General features: G+C 39.8%; 1 pseudogene; it reads left to right on the forward strand.

Moving 5' to 3' along the window:
- Positions 1-17,878, forward strand: part of LOC109458459 (guanylate cyclase soluble subunit beta-2) — a 42,079-nt pseudogene that overhangs the window by 23,554 nt on the left and 647 nt on the right.

Consider the following 17,878-nt stretch of genomic DNA (forward strand, 5'->3'; position numbering starts at 1 on the left):
GGCAAGATGAAGACTTAAGCTCCATTGTGCAGTTGGAAACATTTTTAAGTGTCTGCTCTGACCATATTTGAGATTTAGAAAGGTCACTCGCGAGGCATGTGAAGGATGGACTAGAGAGTGGAGAAAATGGAACCTTGGAGATCAGGTGGAGGCTGCCATTGAAGAGCAGGTGAGAAACTTTCAAGTGCTGATTGCATTCAGGCAGCGGCACTGGGGTGGTGATCAAGGAACAGATGCATGAGATGATTAAGGCAGAAACTGGTGGCCAGATGTAGGAATTGAAAAATATTTAGGATAATTATTAGCTTTCTTGCTTGGGTAACTGGGTGATAAAGGTATGATTAACAGAAAAGACATGATGTAAACTCGTTGAGAGCAAGGACTTTTGTCAGTTTCAGTCACTGCTATATCCTTAATGTTTAATATTACATGCCTGGCTCATAGTAGGGACTAAGCACATACGTTATAGAAGAATTAATAAAGAAAGAAAAGATTTGCAGAGGGCATAGAAGGTGAGTTCAGTTGCAGATAGTCATGTATAAATACCTAATTGGTAATAAAAATAAAATAACTTGATGGGAGTATAAATTGTCACAATCTTTCTAAAGAGGGCAATTTGGCAATATGTGTCAAAAGCCTTAAAAATGAGTATATTCTTTGTCTAAGTAATTCCATGTTTAAGGATACATTCTTTAACACAATAGCCATGATTATACACAATGAGTTACTTCAAACTTGCTCTTGGCAATGTTGTTTATAGAGCGATAAACTAGATGTACTGTAATCAATTCTAGTTTATTGCTTAAATAAAATATAGTATAACAAATGTAGCCAGCAAAAATATGATACATGTCTATATTTAATGATATGGAAAAATATCTATTAAATATTCGAAGTGAAAAATTCAGATTACAAAAAATAGATGCCAGATAACCCCATTTTTTTGTAATATAAAAATTAACAGTAATTACCTATGTGGTTCTTTTCTGCAATGAATGTGTATTACTTTTACAATAAAATAATAAGCACATCTATTTTTTTATCTTAAAGTTTTTATTGAAAAATTAATCTTTATCATAAAATGAGTAACATATAAGTTCAACTTTTTAAAGAGTCTCTGCCCTATCAGATTCGTCAATGCACTATTCGAGGTGCATATTTCTTTGTCTACTTTCTTTTTTTAAATTAAAGTTTATTGGGGTGACAATTGTTAGGAAAGTTGCATAGATTTCAGGTGTACAATTCTGTATTACATCATCTATATATCACATTGTGTGTTCACCACCCAGAGTCAGTTCTCCTTCCATCACCATATATTTGATCCCCTTTACCCTCATCTATCACCCCTTCCCCCCTTACCCTCTGGTAAGCACTATTGATTGTCAGCCTGGTGCACAATGCAGTTGTAGGATGCCAAAAGAGAAGACTACCAAGACAGAACCCTGGGGAACACCAACATTTAAGGAATGAACAACAATAACAACAACAACAAAACCCTAAAGAAATAGTTGAAAGAAGTAGGAGAAGTCTCAGGGGGAAAGCAGTGTCAGGGAAGTCCCTGGAAACGAGATTTCAGGGAGGAGAGTCTGCTCCACCACACAGCAGATTGGCTGAGTAAGGAAAAGACTGACAGACTTGTGTTGAAGCAGGTGTTTGGAGGCCATGGAGAGAAGAGGAGATGAGTACGTGGAGGCAGAAAGTATAGCTAACTCTCACAAAATTTGGCTGAAAGGGAAGGAGCGAGACTGCAGTGGATAGAAAGGCACGTTGCATGGAGAGCCATATCATCTCCTGTTGGTAACATGCTGTCTTGTCACATTTCTCTCCATGATGGAAAGGCCAGGTGATCTGGATGGAGTCTATGTAGTGCATGGTATACCTCTGCTCCCCCAAGCTCTGCAGCCTGCAAGAGCTAGAGGAGCGCCAGATGCATCTTTCGGACCTCTCCCCTCTATGACACCACCAGGGATCTCATCCTGCTGAACCAGCAGCGACTGGCTGAGATTGAGCTGTCCACCCAGCTGGAGAGGAAGAAGGAGGAGCTGCGTGTCCTTGCCAAGCAATTGGCCATAGAAAAGAAGAAAACAGACCTTGCTTTATGCCACGCTGCCCAAGCATGTGGCCAACCAGCTGAAGGAAGGCAAAAAGATGGCTGCAGGTAAGGCATTTCCTTCCCTCCACAGGGACCTCTGAGCAGGAGGCAGTGTGCCTTTGTGGTTAGAGGCACAGAATCTGAAACCAGAGCAACCTGGGGTTGAATTCTGGATCCATTGCTTTTGAGCAACATGACCTTGAGCTAATTACTTAAGCTGTATAGCCTCAGTTTTCTCCTGTACATTGAAATTAATAAAAATAATACAGGGGTGAAATATAGATTAAATAAAAATGCCTGTCAATGACACTAACATATATAACATTCTCTAAGGATTTAAAGCTATATCCTAAGACGGGCCTCTTTGCTCAGTGACCATGAATAGGATTCTTCACTATGACTGGAAGTGATACACCTACACATTAAATTATGGGGTGCCTCTAAAGACCACCTGGGAGAGTAAGCTATTTCTAGAATGAAGGATGCCATGTTTACTTTGAACTCACTTTCCATTTGTAGTGGGCATGTGTTCATCTACCAGACAAGCAAGGTGAATGTACTCAGTGCCAGGGTGCTGTCCCAGGGTCTGGGGACCCAAAAGAGTTCACAGTTTTGTGAGTTTGAGAGATATACACAGAATAAATTAATGAGGGTGTGAGGTTGGCCAAAGGAAAGGAAACTAACATGCATTAACAATTACTGTGCCAGGATCTGTGTTAGACATTTTACATATGCTATTTTATTTAATTTTCTGAACATTTCTATGAGGGAGTAGTTATTTATCCAGATTGTACAGTTGAGCAAATTTACATTTCCCTCAGCTTATGAGTAAAAGAGCTGAGGTAATCAGTCCAATAATGGACAAATAATCAGTCCATCTAACACAAACATTCATACTCTTTCCATGACATAAGGTACTATAGAAACACAGACGATGGAAATTAATAATAAATAAATGCCAGAAAAGAAAGAGATGGGAGCAAGGTCGGGTTGTGAAGACCTATATAAAGTGTGTGGTACTTGAGTTGGGCCATGAGGCTGAATATCAGCAAAACACAAAACTAACAAACAAAAGCCAGGAAGGGCAAGGCATTTCAGGAAAATAGGATAGTAAGAGAAAAGGTAAGGTCATATAAAAATAAATACTGCTGGGTATTATCCTTAGAACATGAGGGTTTATGGCAAAGTGGTGCCGTATGAGGCTGAGCAGGCAGGATGAGGCTCAGCTGATATCGTGATGAATCTGGATTACCATGGAAAAGGAAATCATCTTAAATTTTAGATGTGGGGATTCACTGAAGTTTTTTGTTTGTTTGTTTTTGTTTTTTAATACTGGAGGTGACATGATTAGCTTTGTAAATATGATTTTGACTGCAGTGCAGTGAACACGTGTGAGGGAGGCATACTGAAAGCCCATCAATATGCAGTTGAGTGATGGTAAAGGCCGGAATTCAGGCAGCACCAGTAGGAATTGACAGGATTTCATAACTGAGAAGATGGAAAAGGTAAGAGATAAGAGTCTGTGATGAGTGTGAGGTTTCTAGTGGGGAAAGATGTGATGTTTTATCCTAAGACAGAATCAAAAAGAAGAATCCTGAGGGTAGGAAAGTAAGGTCAGTTTTAGAACTGTTGGATTTGAAATACCTGTGGGATACTCCACAGAGCATGGCTGATAGGTAGAGAGGAACTGTAAGGGGAGCTCAATGGAAAGTTCTAGGACAGAGCTATAGATCTGGGAGTTATCACAGTGTGGATGGTGATTCATCATAGACTATGAATGATGGATAAGGTCATCTAGGAGGCATGAGGTGAGATGAAAAGAGTTGGGTATTGAACATTAGGGGACACCTATTATTTAAGAAGGGAGAAAAGCCAGGGAAATATATAAAAGCACATGAGAAAAGTAGGAAGAATATGAAGAGAGGATGTGGGCCAGAAGCCAAAGGGAAGTGAAAGTTACATAAATAGGAGATTATTACCAGAAGTATAAATAATATAGAAGGCTCCCAGCTCTGTTCAAGGAGATATCCATTTAGTCATTCAACAAATATTTATTGAGCACCTACTATGTGCCAGGCCCCTGCTCTAGGAACTGGGGATACAGTAGAGATCAAAACAGTCTCTCATCTCATGGAGTTTATGTTCCAATGGGGAAGATAGGCAATAGCCAAATAAACAATCTCATATAAAATATCATGTCACTTGAGTTTTATGGAGTAGAGGGCTGCACTCAAGCTAAGAGGACAGAGAACTAGGGAGTGTTATTTTAGATAGGGTGGTCAGAAAAGTTCTCACTGAGGTGGTTCCATTTAAGATGTGAGAGACAGAGCCCCATTTATATTTGAGAAGAGAGTGAGTCAGGCAGAGGAAACAGCAGGTGCAAAGGCCCAAGCAGGAGGCACTTGCTCCGCTGGAGAATCCCCAAGGAGGCCAGTGTGGCTGGACTAGAGCCAGCCAGAGGAGCAGTGTGGAGACATGAGGTCAGAGAGGTGGTGGGCACAGAGTGGGGCCCTTTACAGGCCATAGTTAGGATTTTGTGTTTTAGTCTAAGTATGATGACAGCTGTGGAAGATTTGAGGCAGAGGAATCAGAGATCTGACTTGAACAAATCAGCTGGCTGCTGTATGGAATTAGCAGGAGTGAATGCAGCCAGATGACTTGAGAACATGTTGTGGATATGGTAGCTTCCTGCTGTCCTTCGTGGTGACCAGTCTCTACCAGCCCTGACTCTGGCTCTCCTATAGTTCAGCCTCTGCCTTGGCCCACCTGCCAGTGTTTTCTCTGCAAGCAAGTGCCCACCCAATCCATTTCTGTCATTCCACAGCACTTGGCACATCTTACTGAGAATTTGTTTACTCTTCTATCTACTTCTCTCGAATGGGCACTCCTTAAGAGCAGGGGCCATGTTTGCGTCGTGCTATGTGATTTTCCCAGCACGGTGACCAGCTCATAGCAGGCATTTAATAAATGTCAGTTGGGTGAATGGTGAATAGCATCTGTCTCCTTTCCCCCAAGGCACAGTCAGTTTTGGTTCCCAAGGGTCTCTTGAATTCAGAATTTATAGAATTATTATTCTAAATCCTTGGCTATCACTAACACAGGATGTAACAAAGGGATTTAAAACCTGCACAATCCTTTTTAGTGATGTGGTGACATTTAAAAACATCTGTGCTGCCTGTGAACCTATCCAAATAGTGAATATGCTAAATTCAATGTACTCCAAGTTTGACAAATTAACCAGTGTCCACGAGATTTACAAAGTAAGTGTTTGTGTACTATGGGGTGTGTGTCACAGTGCACTCGGGCAGGCTGGTACTCAGTTGCAGGCCTTTCTCATCACCGGTCTAGGGTTTGGTGTGGATGGAAGCAAGGTGAGAAGAGCTAAAAGGAAATTGGAGGTATTTCAGGAATGTTAGTTTTTTTAGGAATCCTTCATAACACCCAATACTAAGGTCCATTTGAGGGCACACTTTTCCCAGAGAGTAGTTCTCCTACTCCTTAAATTCAGCAGCAAATCTAATACAAATAATACATATCTAACATATAGCATCCTACGCCTATTCCAGGAGCTTCATCTTCTCTGGGATTTGTTTCAAAAGCAGAAAGGCCTTTTGGCTCTCTCTTGGTTGTTTTCTAAGTCATTTCCCTGACCCCTCCTTCCTCATATTCCTCATACCCCTAACAAGTAATCGCCAGCTTTAATATGGCCCTACCATCAATACGTGGAAAATTACACAAATTTCTAGTGATATGTTTAGTACATCGAGGAAACCCTCTGAATACCATTTTTTCCCCTTATAGGTGGAAACAATAGGAGCTGCTTATATGGCGGTAGGGGGTGTACCGGTGCCTATTGGAAGCCATGTTCAAAGAGTGGTTAATTTTGCATTGGGGATGAGAATTTCTGCAAAAGAAGTGACGAATGCTGTTACTGGAGAGCCCAGCCAGGTAGAGAGCAACTGAGTACTTTGCTTAATACCACCTCACACAAAAAAGTAGAATTCTGTTTATTAGTCTGCTCAAGTGATTCCTAGCTATGTTACAGTGATTAAAATGAGTGCTTTCTCTCAACTCTTCTCTTCTCTTGTATATGTTACTAAGTAATAGACAGTACTGTGTTTCTCCGAAAATAAGACCTAACCAGAAAATAAGCCCTAACATGATTTTCCAGGGTGACATGCCCTGAACATAAGCCCTAATGCATCTTTTGGAGCAAAAATTAATAGAAGACCCCGTCTTATTTTCAGGGAAACATGGTAGTCAGAATATTATTGTTCCAATTTCTCTCAAATTTCAGAAGAGGCTGTGGAGCTCAGGATTTTCACGTGGTACACTGCAGGCTTCTTTGTCCATAACTTAGGATAGAGCTGAGCACGTCTCCTCATTTACTTTGTAGGGTTCAGTCCATCTTGGAAGCCAGCTCATTTATAATTCCTGCTTTTTTGTTCAATCATTTCAACAAGTGGTCAGGTTTACTAAATAGCCAACTTTTCCTGCTGAGGGAAATTGTGTATCCAACTTGCTGTCTGACAGGTTCAGAACTCAGGCTGAGGTGTGAAACTGCCTCCAGCCAGCAGGCTAGACACCATGGTGCCATAAGATATTCAGAATAGCTTTCCTTCCACCACGTGGCCATTAGGGAGACATCTGCTCTCCTTTCTGCAGGAAGCTACTCTTCCAAGTACGGAAGTTTGTTCACTCTATAAAAGTTGAACAATTTTGGAAACGAAAAGTAGGTGTCCCTTTCTGTCTGCTCAGCAGATCTTAATTGCTCTGAGATGGCTTAGAGCAGTGTCTCTGCCTTTTGAAATCGAATCATTTCCTGTGCATGTCGGTCAGATCTTCAAAATGAACTAAATAGCCAACCAGAAATAAATAGAGCCAGTTATAAGATGGAAATAATTTTTCCCATTATAACCTGTATGCAGGAGATCCTAAAAATGTGCTCCACTCACCCTCACCACAATAATTTAGAAGCTGAGAAATACCGTAGAACCTGATTATTGTGTCCACTGCAGTCTTCTGAGTAAAGGTTGGCTTTAGGTAATCACAAGAACAACATGTCCACAATACTTTGCCTGTTGTGTACACACAGATACATCTGCTGAGTAAAACCCCCAATGTAAGAATTGAAAAATCAGGATGGGAGGTAGTGAGGGCATAGAGATAAGAAGGTCAGACAAGAGATGTTTTAGTTTAAGGACTAATGCAAGCTATTGGAGAAAAAAATAATTGAAAATATACTGTTGTGTAAACAGAAAGTGTGTGTGTGTGTGTGTGTGTGTCTGTGTGTGAAAGAGGCATAGCAACAGAGATGTGAATAATACTACAACTATAAGAATGAAATTAAACAATGAATTCCTGGAAACTCTCGTGGTAGATATCCTAAGAAGTAAACAGGAAAAGACATTATCAATTCTAAGAATAGGGACATAGGAACATCGTCAAATATCCACCAGAAAGGGCATGTCATGTTTATTTAGGGAAGTAGGGGAAAGGACTGGAAATATTTTCTCTCTCAAGAGAATTGTGCTCCATTTCTACAATTTTAAAATTAGTACTCTTTGAGATCTTCTATTATTCCATTCATATAACCTTGAATATACATTTACTGAGGAACTTTTATGCATATGACAGTACTACTAAGTGCTTTGAAGGATTCAGAGAAGTACACAACAGGCTCTTTTCCTAGAGGAATTTATAATCTTATTTCAAGGAGAAAATCTACCATAAAAAGACGAAAAAACAAGTAAATATGGTTAGGATATTGAAGGCTGCCAGAGACTTCTGTTCCCATACTAGCAGTTAAAAAAAAAAAAAAAAAAAATCAGAGTGCAGAGAAATACAAACGAACTAAATTCCAGAAAGTGACAAACTTTTTCAAGGAGAAGACACCCTAATTACATTTATCCCTTAGGAGAGCAGCAGGAGAAGTAATCCATCAGGTGAGGTTAAGGAGAAACCAGTCTAAATTGTAGTGAACTTTTAATGGCCACATTGGGACTGAAATGGAAAGTTAGAATCCCAAAGATCCTGTATTTGATAAGTCCTAGCCACAGAGGCTGTACCCATCTACCAATTCTTTCCCACAGGCTTTTGGCTGAATAGGGTTATTCAGCCAAAGGCTAGGGATAAGAAAGGAGAGTTGAGAGAGATTACAGTCCCTGAGGTACAGAGGGCCTTCCAGAAATGCAAGGCAATGGCCTATGGAAGGTGTTAGAGTACAAAAACTAAGAGAAATCCTTCTGAGGTACTCTTGGCTTTCACCAAATATACTACAATGACCCTTTGAAGTCTGAGGGCAGAGATAAATCTCCCAAGGTACAGAGAGCCAAGGTACTGAAGATTAAGGAGATTCCCCAAAATCTCATTGTTAGTCTCTAAAGCAGAAGAGATCTCCCATTATTCAGAAAGCTAGTGGTGTGGCTATAAAGCATAAGGAGGTTCTCAGAGCCTTACTAGTGCCCTGATCCCAAGCCCTGCTGGAAAAAAAGTCCTGATCTACCTTTCATGAATTTGAAATCAGCGCTACATAAATCTAGCAATATCTCTGGAAGAAGCTCAGACCCAACTCAAATGCAGATTACTTCATTCAGTCTTCAATCTAGCAGTCTGACAGAAAGAGGGGTATGAATTTTATGAAGGGTAAATGTTATCTACTTCAATCTCTACTGTACTTTCACACACAATATGAAACATACAATTAAATAATTTAAAATATTAGATGCAACAAAAAAACAAGAAAATGGTGGTGTGGTGTATAGCCAAGAGAGGAAATAGTCAATAGAAGCAGGTCCAGAGATGGCCTAGATGTTGGAATTATCAGACAGTGTCTTTAAAAATGACTGTGATAAATATTTTAAAGGATCTAATGGAAAAGGGGAACAAGTTTGAACAGATGGGAAATACACACAAACTATATCTCTGTCTATTCATCTATGTATCATCTGTTGCTCTTTCTGTCTGTCTGTCGGTGTGTGTCTATCTATTTATCTATATATCCCATGGAAATGAAAACCATGATATCAGAAATAAATTATTCATTTTATGGGCTTAAAAGAGACTAGACACAGTAGCGGGAATGATCAGGGATTTTGAAGGCACAGCAATAGAAATTATCCAAACTGGAAAATTTTCAACATTGATAAAGGATATCAACCCACAAATCTAAGAGCTTAGCAAATTAAAGCAAGATAAGTACAATACTACAATATATATTCAAATATATCAAAAGACCTACCCAGTACAATAAGGCAACAAAAAGAATTCTAATACATAAAGACTGGGAAAAAAAGAAGTAAAATTATCATTATTCACAGAGCAAATAATGGTGTACCTAATAAACCTTTAGCTATGGTAAACTACTAGATCTAATAAATGAGTTTACCAAAGTCACAGGATACAAGGACAATACACAAAATTAGTTGAAGTTTTATATTCTGAGGGCAAAAAATTGGAAAATGAAATAAAAAACTTTAAGTCTAGTCTTAAATCTTACAAAATAATAAAATTGGAGGATTTACCCTACCTAACTTTAAGACTTATTCTAAAGCTACAGTAATAAAAATGGTAGAATTGGCAGAAGGATTGAAAAACAAATCATTAAAACTGTATTATGTGTTCAGCAGTATAGAGTATATATATTTAAGACCAACTAATTTTATAAATAATTTTTTTCAATTACAGTTTACATACAATATTATATTAGCTTCAGGTGTACAACATAGTTATTAAACATTTATATAACTTATGAAGTGATCACCTCGATAAATCTAGTACCTATCTGACACCATACAGTTGTTACAATATTATTGACTATATTCCCTATGTTATACTTTACATATCCATGACTATTTTGTAACTACCAATTTGTACCTCTTATCTCTTCACCTTTCCACCCATTCCCTCAACACCTTCTCATCTGGCAACCATCAAAATGTTCTCTGTATCTATGAGTTTGTTTCTGTTTTGTTTGTTCATTTATTGTTATTTTGATTCCACATATAAGTGAAATCATATGGTATTGTCTTTCTCTGTCTGATTTATTTCACTCAGCATAATACCCTCTATGTCCATCCATGTTGCAGATGGCAAGAGTTCATTCTTTTTAATGGCTGAGTAATGTTCCATTGTATATATGTACCACTTCTTTATCCATTCCTCTGGTGATGGACACTTAGGTTACTTCCATATCTTGCCTATTATAAATAATGCTGCAATGAACAAATAGATGCATATGTCTTTTCAAATTAGTGTTTTCATTTTCTTCAGATAGATACCCAGAGGTGGAATAATTAAGTTCTTTGTCTCTTGGTATAGCTTTTGTTTTAAAGTCTATTTTGTCTGGTATAAGTATTGCTACTCCAGATTTCTTGTTTTGTTCCTATTTTCACGAAATATCTTTTTCCATCCCTTTACTTTCTGTGTGTGTCTTTCAATCTGAAGTGAGTTTCTTGTAGGCAGCATAGATAAGGTCTTGTTTACTGATCCATTCAATCACTGTATATCTTTTGATTGAAGCATTTAATCCATTTAAATTTAAAGTAATTGTTGATAGATATGTAGTTATTGTCATTTTATTATTCATATTTATATCTTTTTCTTAAAGAAGTCCTTATAACAAGTATTACAAGAATGTAATACTGTTTTGGTGGTGATGAACTCCTTTAGCTTTTTCTTGTCTGGGAAGCTCTTTGTCTGTCCTTTGATTCTAAACAATAGCTTTGCTGGATAGAGTAATCTTGATTATAGTTCCTTGCTTTCATCACTTTAAATATTTCTTGCCAATATCTTCTGGCCTGCAATATTTTTGTTGAGAAATCAGCTGATAGTCTTATGGGAGCTCCTCTGCAGGTAACTAACTGCTTTTCTCTTGCTATTTTGAAGATTCTCTCTTTGTTTTTAACCTTTGGTATCTTAATTATGATGTGTCTTGGCATGAGCCTGTTTGGGTTCATCTTGTTTGGGACTCTCTGCACTTCCTGGGCTTGTATGTCTGTGTCCTTCTCCAGGTTAGGGAAGTTTTCCATCATTATTTCTTCAAATAAGTTTTCAACTCCTTGTTCTCTCTCTTCTCCTTCTGGTAACCCTATAATGCAAATGTTGGTACATTTGATGCTGGCCCAGAGGCCCCTTAAACTATCCTCATTTTTTAAATTCTTTTTTCTTTTTGCTGTTTTGATTGGGTGTTTTCTGCTACCTTATCTTGCAAATCACCGATTAGTTCTCTGCTTCATCTAATCTACTGTTGATTCCCTCTAGTGTATTCTTTATTTCAGTTATTGTATTCTTCATTTCTGGATGGTTCTCTTTTTATGTTTTCTGTCAACTTGTTGAAGTTCTCACTGAGATAATTGAGCATCCTTATAACCAATGTTTTGAACTCTACATCTAGTAGATTGCTTGTGTCATTTTTGTTTAGCTCTTTTTCTGGAGCTTTGTTCTGTTTTTACATTTGGGACATGTTTTTTTGTCTCCCTATTTTGGCTGCCTCCCCGTGTTTGTTTCTATATAATAGGTAGGGCTGCTATGCCTCCTAGTCTTGGTAGAGTGGCCTTATGTAGTAGGTGTCCTTTGGGGCCCAGTGGCACAGTCTCCCTGGTCACTTGAGCCAGGTGTTGAAGATGTGTCCATTGTGTAGATTGTGTGTGCCTTCCAGTTGCAATTGAGCCTTGGTTGCTGTTCTATTTTCATATCAGAGGGACAGACTGATTCTCAGGCTGACTTGTCCTGAAGACTGGCCATGACAATAGTGAGGAGCTATTGTGCAAAAGCTGACCCTATGGAGTAGGATTCACTTTAGCAGGTCTCTGGTGCCTACTGAGTCTTCCCTTTGGATGTGTCATTTGTGTGGGTGGCTGGATGGTGCTGTGGTGTGGTCTGAGGCTGTCCATTGAGAGTGTTGGTTCTGAGGTGTTTTGGGGTGGGCGGTGGGGCTCTGTTGAAGGTCAAGATCAGCCACTGTCTATGCTCTGCCTAGGGCTAGTTGGTATGAGCTACAAAGTGATCTGCAGTTGGTTGCCACCTGTGATGGCTTGGAGGTGCCTGGGAGAGGTAAAGCTGTGAACTGAGGCCAGATTCCGCTAGTGCCGGGCTTGAGGCTGCTTAGCAAGAGGTATGAAGCATGCTGAGGCCAGGTTTTGCTCGTTTGGGGTTTGTGAACCTTTGAGAGAGATTTGGAAAATCTGCAGCATGAGCCAAGATAGGCTGTTTGTAAGGAAAAGCCACTGGAAGTGGCTTGGGTGGGCTGTCATGTTGGGTGGGCTGGAGAATCACCAAAACAGGGTGAATGGTCTTAGCCAGGTTAATCCCCAACCTGTCAATCTGTCCCTCTTATGTGAAAACAGCAACCAAGGCTCAACTGCAACTGGAAGGCACACACAATCTACAAAAGGGACACATCTACAACACCTGGCTCAGGTGACCAGGGAGACTGTGCCACTGGGCCCCAAAGGATACTTACTACATAAGGCCACTCTACCAAGACCAGGAGGCATAGCAGCCCTACCTAATACATACAAACATGGGGAGGCAGCCAAAATAGGGAGACAAAAAAACATGTCCCAAGTGAAAAAAACAGAACAAAACTCCAGAAAAAGAACTAAACAAAATGGAGACAAGCAATCTACTAGATGTAGAGTTCAGATATGGTGCCTACCTGCACATGCAGGCTAGGTGGTGGGAAGGTTCACCAAAGAACCAATGGCTTCTACCAGTACTTCAGTCTGGGAGAAAGCTGCCTCTCCAGACCTCATCACGAAGCCAGACAACTCAGTTCCTCCCTGTATGTATGTGCCTGGCACCTTTTGAGCTGCTTCCCCAGTACTGGAGCTCAGAGTAAGTGAATCCATCAGCGAGTAAATCTATGGGTGGACCCTTTAAGAGGAATACCTGTGACTCCAGTTGCCCTCCAGCTCACTTAGCCACAATCCCCACTGGTTTTCACAGTCATGTGTTATGGTGACTTCTCTTCCCAACACTGAACCCAGGACTAGGGAGCCTGGTATGGGGCTCCTCAAGGGAGATTTCTGCAGCCAAGATATCCCTCCTCCTGCTTTTTAACTGCCACAGGTTGGTTTGGGACCTGCCTGATCTGCATCTCTGCCCCTCCTACAAGTCTCCAAGTGGCTTCTTCTGTATATCCTTTGTTATAGGACTTCTATTCAGCTAGACTTCAGGCAATTCTTAATGATAGTTGTTCTGTAGTATAGTTATATTTTATTCTGTAGCAAAGTCATGGAAGGAGGTGAGCTCAGCGTTTGCCTACTCTACCATTTTGACTGGCTGCCTAAGGCCACATAACTTTTGACCAAGACACCAAATTAATTCAATGTAGGAAGGAATCTCATTTTGAGAAATGGTTTTGTTACTATTGAATTTCCTCGTAGAAAGAAAAATGTACCTCAATCCTACCTTATTGCGTATATAAAAATTAATTTAACATGTATCAAAGACCTAACATAAATGTTCGAATTATAAAGCTTCTTAAAAGCAAATCTAGGAGAATAGCTTCCTTACTTTGGGGTAAGCAATGACTTCTTAAATAAAACAGAAAAAGCATTAACAGTGGGGGAAAAAGAGATAAAATTCATTGTTATGAGTTAATTGTGTCCCCCTTGAAATTCACATGTTGATGCTTTAACCCCTAGTACCTCACAATGTGACTATATTTGTAGGTAGGGCCTTTAAAGGGTGTGATTAAGTTAAAATGAGGGGTTTTAATTCAACCTAAACAGTATTTTTATAAAAAGAGGAAATTTGTATATATGAGGAGATACTAGGGAGGCACACACATAGGGAAAAGACCATATGAGGTTATAGTGGGAACGTACAATTTGCTAGGTGAAGAGAGAGCCTGCAGAAAAACGAAACCTGCTGACACCATGATGTTGGACTTCCAATCTCTAGAACTATGAGAAAGTAAATTTCTGTTGTTTAAGCCACTCAGTTTGTGGTATTTTGTTATGGTAGCCCTAGGAAAGTAATACATTCTTCAAAATTGAAAATTTCTGCTTATTAAATAAAATGCATATACAAACCCACAGAATGGGGAAAATATTTATAATACATATACATTACATATCCAAATATATGTAGAACTCCTATATATTAACAATAAAAGATAAACAACTCAATTTTTTAAATGAGCAGAAATCTTGAACAAACTTTTCACAAAAGAAGATACATGAATGGACAATATGTACATGAAAATGTGCTTAACATCATTAGCTATCAGGGAAATGCAAATTAAAACCACAATGAAATATCATTTCACACTCACTAGAAGACCAAATGGTGGTGAGAATGTGGAGCAACTGGAAGTGTCACATTGCTGACAAAAATGTAAAATGGTTCAAAGATTTTGGGGAATTGTTGAGCAAGGTATTTTTTGTTTGTTTGTTTGTTTGTTTTGTAATAAGTATACATCTACCTTGTGACCCAGATGAAAATATATGTCCACAAAACGAATGTTCATAACAGCTCTAAAATGGAAATAACCTAATGTTCATATTCATGAAGAGAAGAGACTGGATAAATAAATTGTCATATAGTCTTACAATAGAATAGTATTCAGCAATAAAAGAATGAACAACAATGTGGGTAAATCTCAAAAACATTATGTTACATAAACAAAGCCTGATATAAAACAGGGTATACTAAGTAATCCCATGTATGTGAAGTTCTAGAATAGGCAAGTTGATCTTTGGTAAAAAGAAATAAAGTGGTTACCTGTGCAGAGAGGATGGCACTGAACTGGAAAGCGGCCCGAGATAATTTTATGAAGTAATGGAATTAGTCTATATTTTATTTCAGATGATGGCTATAAGGATTTATGCACTTGTCAAAACTCATGAACTCAACATTTAAGGTCTGTCTTTTTTGTTTTATGTAAATTATGTCTCAGTTTAAAAATAAAAGTAAGAGAGAACCTCTTTTTAGTGAGGTTCTCTCTGTACAGATCAGAGTGGGATTCATACTGGACATGTTTTAGCAGGTATTGTAGGGGACAAGATGCCCCGGTACTGCTTATTTGGTGACACAGTGAGCACAGCTTCTAGGATGGAAAGTCATGGACTTCCTGACAAAGTGCACCTGAGCCCCACAGCCTACAGGTAACCATTCATTCATTCATGCCTTCCTTTGACTCTTCTCCTTCCAGAATTTACAGAGGGCCTAGCAGCCATGGGGTGGATGGGGCAGTGGAGGACACCCATGTTTTCTCTTCCATGTCACACTAGCTTAGAGGAGACATTGTGTCAGACAATAAACATTGTTGAGTCTCTACTACAGGATAGTTTTTGCTCTCAAGGAGCACATCGTCTAGTGCAGGGATTGGCAAATTTTGCCCACAGGCCAAATTCAGTCTGCCGCTTATTTTTATAAATAAAGTTTTATTGGAACACAGCCAATGTCTATGACTGCCTTCATGTTAAAATGGAAGAGCTAAGTAGTTGTGAGAGACAGTATAGCCTGCAAAGCCAAAAACATTTACTATCTGATCTTTTACACCCTTAGACCCTCAGCCTAGTGGAAGAAGAGAGAAATATTCACAGATCATTATTTTAAAATTGTGATAAGTACAATAATAAAGATATTCATAAAACGATACTTATGATTTCTTGAGAACTTATAAGAGGTCCCACTCTGTCCTAAGTTTTTTTTTTTTACATATGTTAGTTCATTCACTGTTGCAACAACTCTCTGACGATATACTATTATTATTGTTTTCTATAGATGAGAAAAATTAGGCACAAAAAGGCTAGTAAGGTGCTTCAGGTCATAAGTAAGCTAGGAAGGAAAAGAGTCAGATACAACCCAGGGAATCAGGCTTGGAGGAAATTACAGGGTGTGTTATGGGAGCCCGAGGCAAGGGTGCCCAACCCAGTAAAGAAATTCTTTGTGGAAGGGGAGATTCCTGAGCTGAATCTTGAGCAAGGATTCCCAGAGTAGGACTTAGCCAAAACTGTGGTATTGGGAGTGAAAAAGCAAGCAGTACAAACACAGATGTAGAATGACTGCAGAGAACTATAACAATTTAGCTTCTGTGGTAGAAAATATGAAGCAAAGTGGTGAGAGCTATGGGTGCCTTACTAAAGAGCAAGGCTTTACCCTGAAAGTGAGGAAGAGCTCCTAAGGAATATGAGATCGGAGACAATGGCCAGGTCAGGGTCCTATTTGATACTGACCACTCCAGACTGACAGAAATTCAGGAAACGGGAAAGAGAAGACCTGTTAGGAGTTTGGTTTGAACCAGAACATGGGTGGTGGGGGTTGGGGGTAAGTAGATCAGCTGGACTGGGTAATTGCTAGAAATGGAGAATGAGAAAGAGAGAGGACCCTTGCTTATCTCCCAGTCTCCACCTTGGGTGACTAGGGCCTGAATTTTACTGTCTGAAATAGGACAAAAGGGATTTCAGGACATAGGGGCAGACAATGAGTGCTGAATTCAAAGGAATTGTGGAGCATCTAGGTAGAGGTACCATTAAAGGGATGGATGAAATTTGTAATGGAGTTGTTGGCTGGCATCCAGACTTGGCATAAGCAACATTTAGGTAGCAATTAAGCCATGAGAGTTGATAAGATCATCTAGAGAAGGATGCAGTGTGAGAAAAACAGTGGAAAGAACTAACATTTAAGTGGCTGTTGGAGAAAGAGGAGCACATGTAAGAAGCGGGAGAAACAGAAAAGAACCCAGGGAAAGTCCAGGGTGAGAAACACCCTTATGGATATTTTCAGGGAGGAGGGACTGAACAAAAATGTCAGATATACTAACAGGACTGAAAAATATTCACCAGACATTTGTGGGGACATTATCAGAAGTGGTTGTCTAGACACTGGATTATGGGTTGAAGGATAAATGGGATTAATGCAAGTGAGTTTTTTGTTTCTATTTAGGATGAAAGAGACCTTAGCATGCTAGTAGGGTGAGGAGAGGATGCAAATGGAGAGGGAGCTGAAGATGAGGGAAGAGGTGGCCATGGGGTTAGGGCCCAAGGAGGTAGGAAGGGAGCATGGATTGGGTGCCCTTGAAAAAGACACTTCATCCTCTGAGATTGGGGAAAAGGGTGAGTGTGGTCAGTGGGGTGAGAAGTTGCTGGATTTCACTATAATGGTTAAAATTTCATAGATGAATCAGATCACAAAGAAGGAGGCACTGTCAGCTGCTTCACAGTGAGGCGAGCCAGTGCCAAATGGGGGGAAATGAGAGTGGTGAAGGTCTAACACCTCCAGGAAGCTGGCCAAGAGCACGGGAAGGTTGATGTGTGCTGAGACCTGGCTGAGGCAGCTGACCATGAATTTGAAACATTGCTGGTTGGCACTGTTCTGTGGTTTTTCTCTCAGTGGCCAGTAAATAAATAAACATTTTATAGTACTTCCATAGCTCTGTCTCTTTTCCTGGTCCCCCTCTCGATCCTCTCCTTCGGTTCCTCAACAGCTGGAAACCATGTAGAAGTTTGGGGAGTTTGGGACATGGCTGTAGACATCTGAGGACTGCTGGTATGAGCAGTGCGTTGAAGAAAGGAGAGGTGGTGATAGAGTCACAGGGTTTTGGTGGCTCCCCTGTGCTGTCCCTCTGCCTTTGGCACCCTGTTCAGAATGTCTGAGCTTCATGCCTACCTCCTCTCCCCACCTGCCTCTTTGCCCCCCTCAGCAGGCCTTGTAGTCTCAGGGTTCCCATCCTCCTCCATTGTGTGTCCTGCACCCCAGACTTCTCTCTGATTACTGTCCCATTGTAGCCTACCCTCAAGTTACAGACCTGTGATCTTCGATATCTGGTGCATTATT

This window comes from Rhinolophus sinicus, linkage group LG04 (genome assembly GCF_036562045.2).
Source record: "Rhinolophus sinicus isolate RSC01 linkage group LG04, ASM3656204v1, whole genome shotgun sequence".
NCBI classification, from domain to species: Eukaryota; Metazoa; Chordata; class Mammalia; order Chiroptera; family Rhinolophidae; genus Rhinolophus; species Rhinolophus sinicus.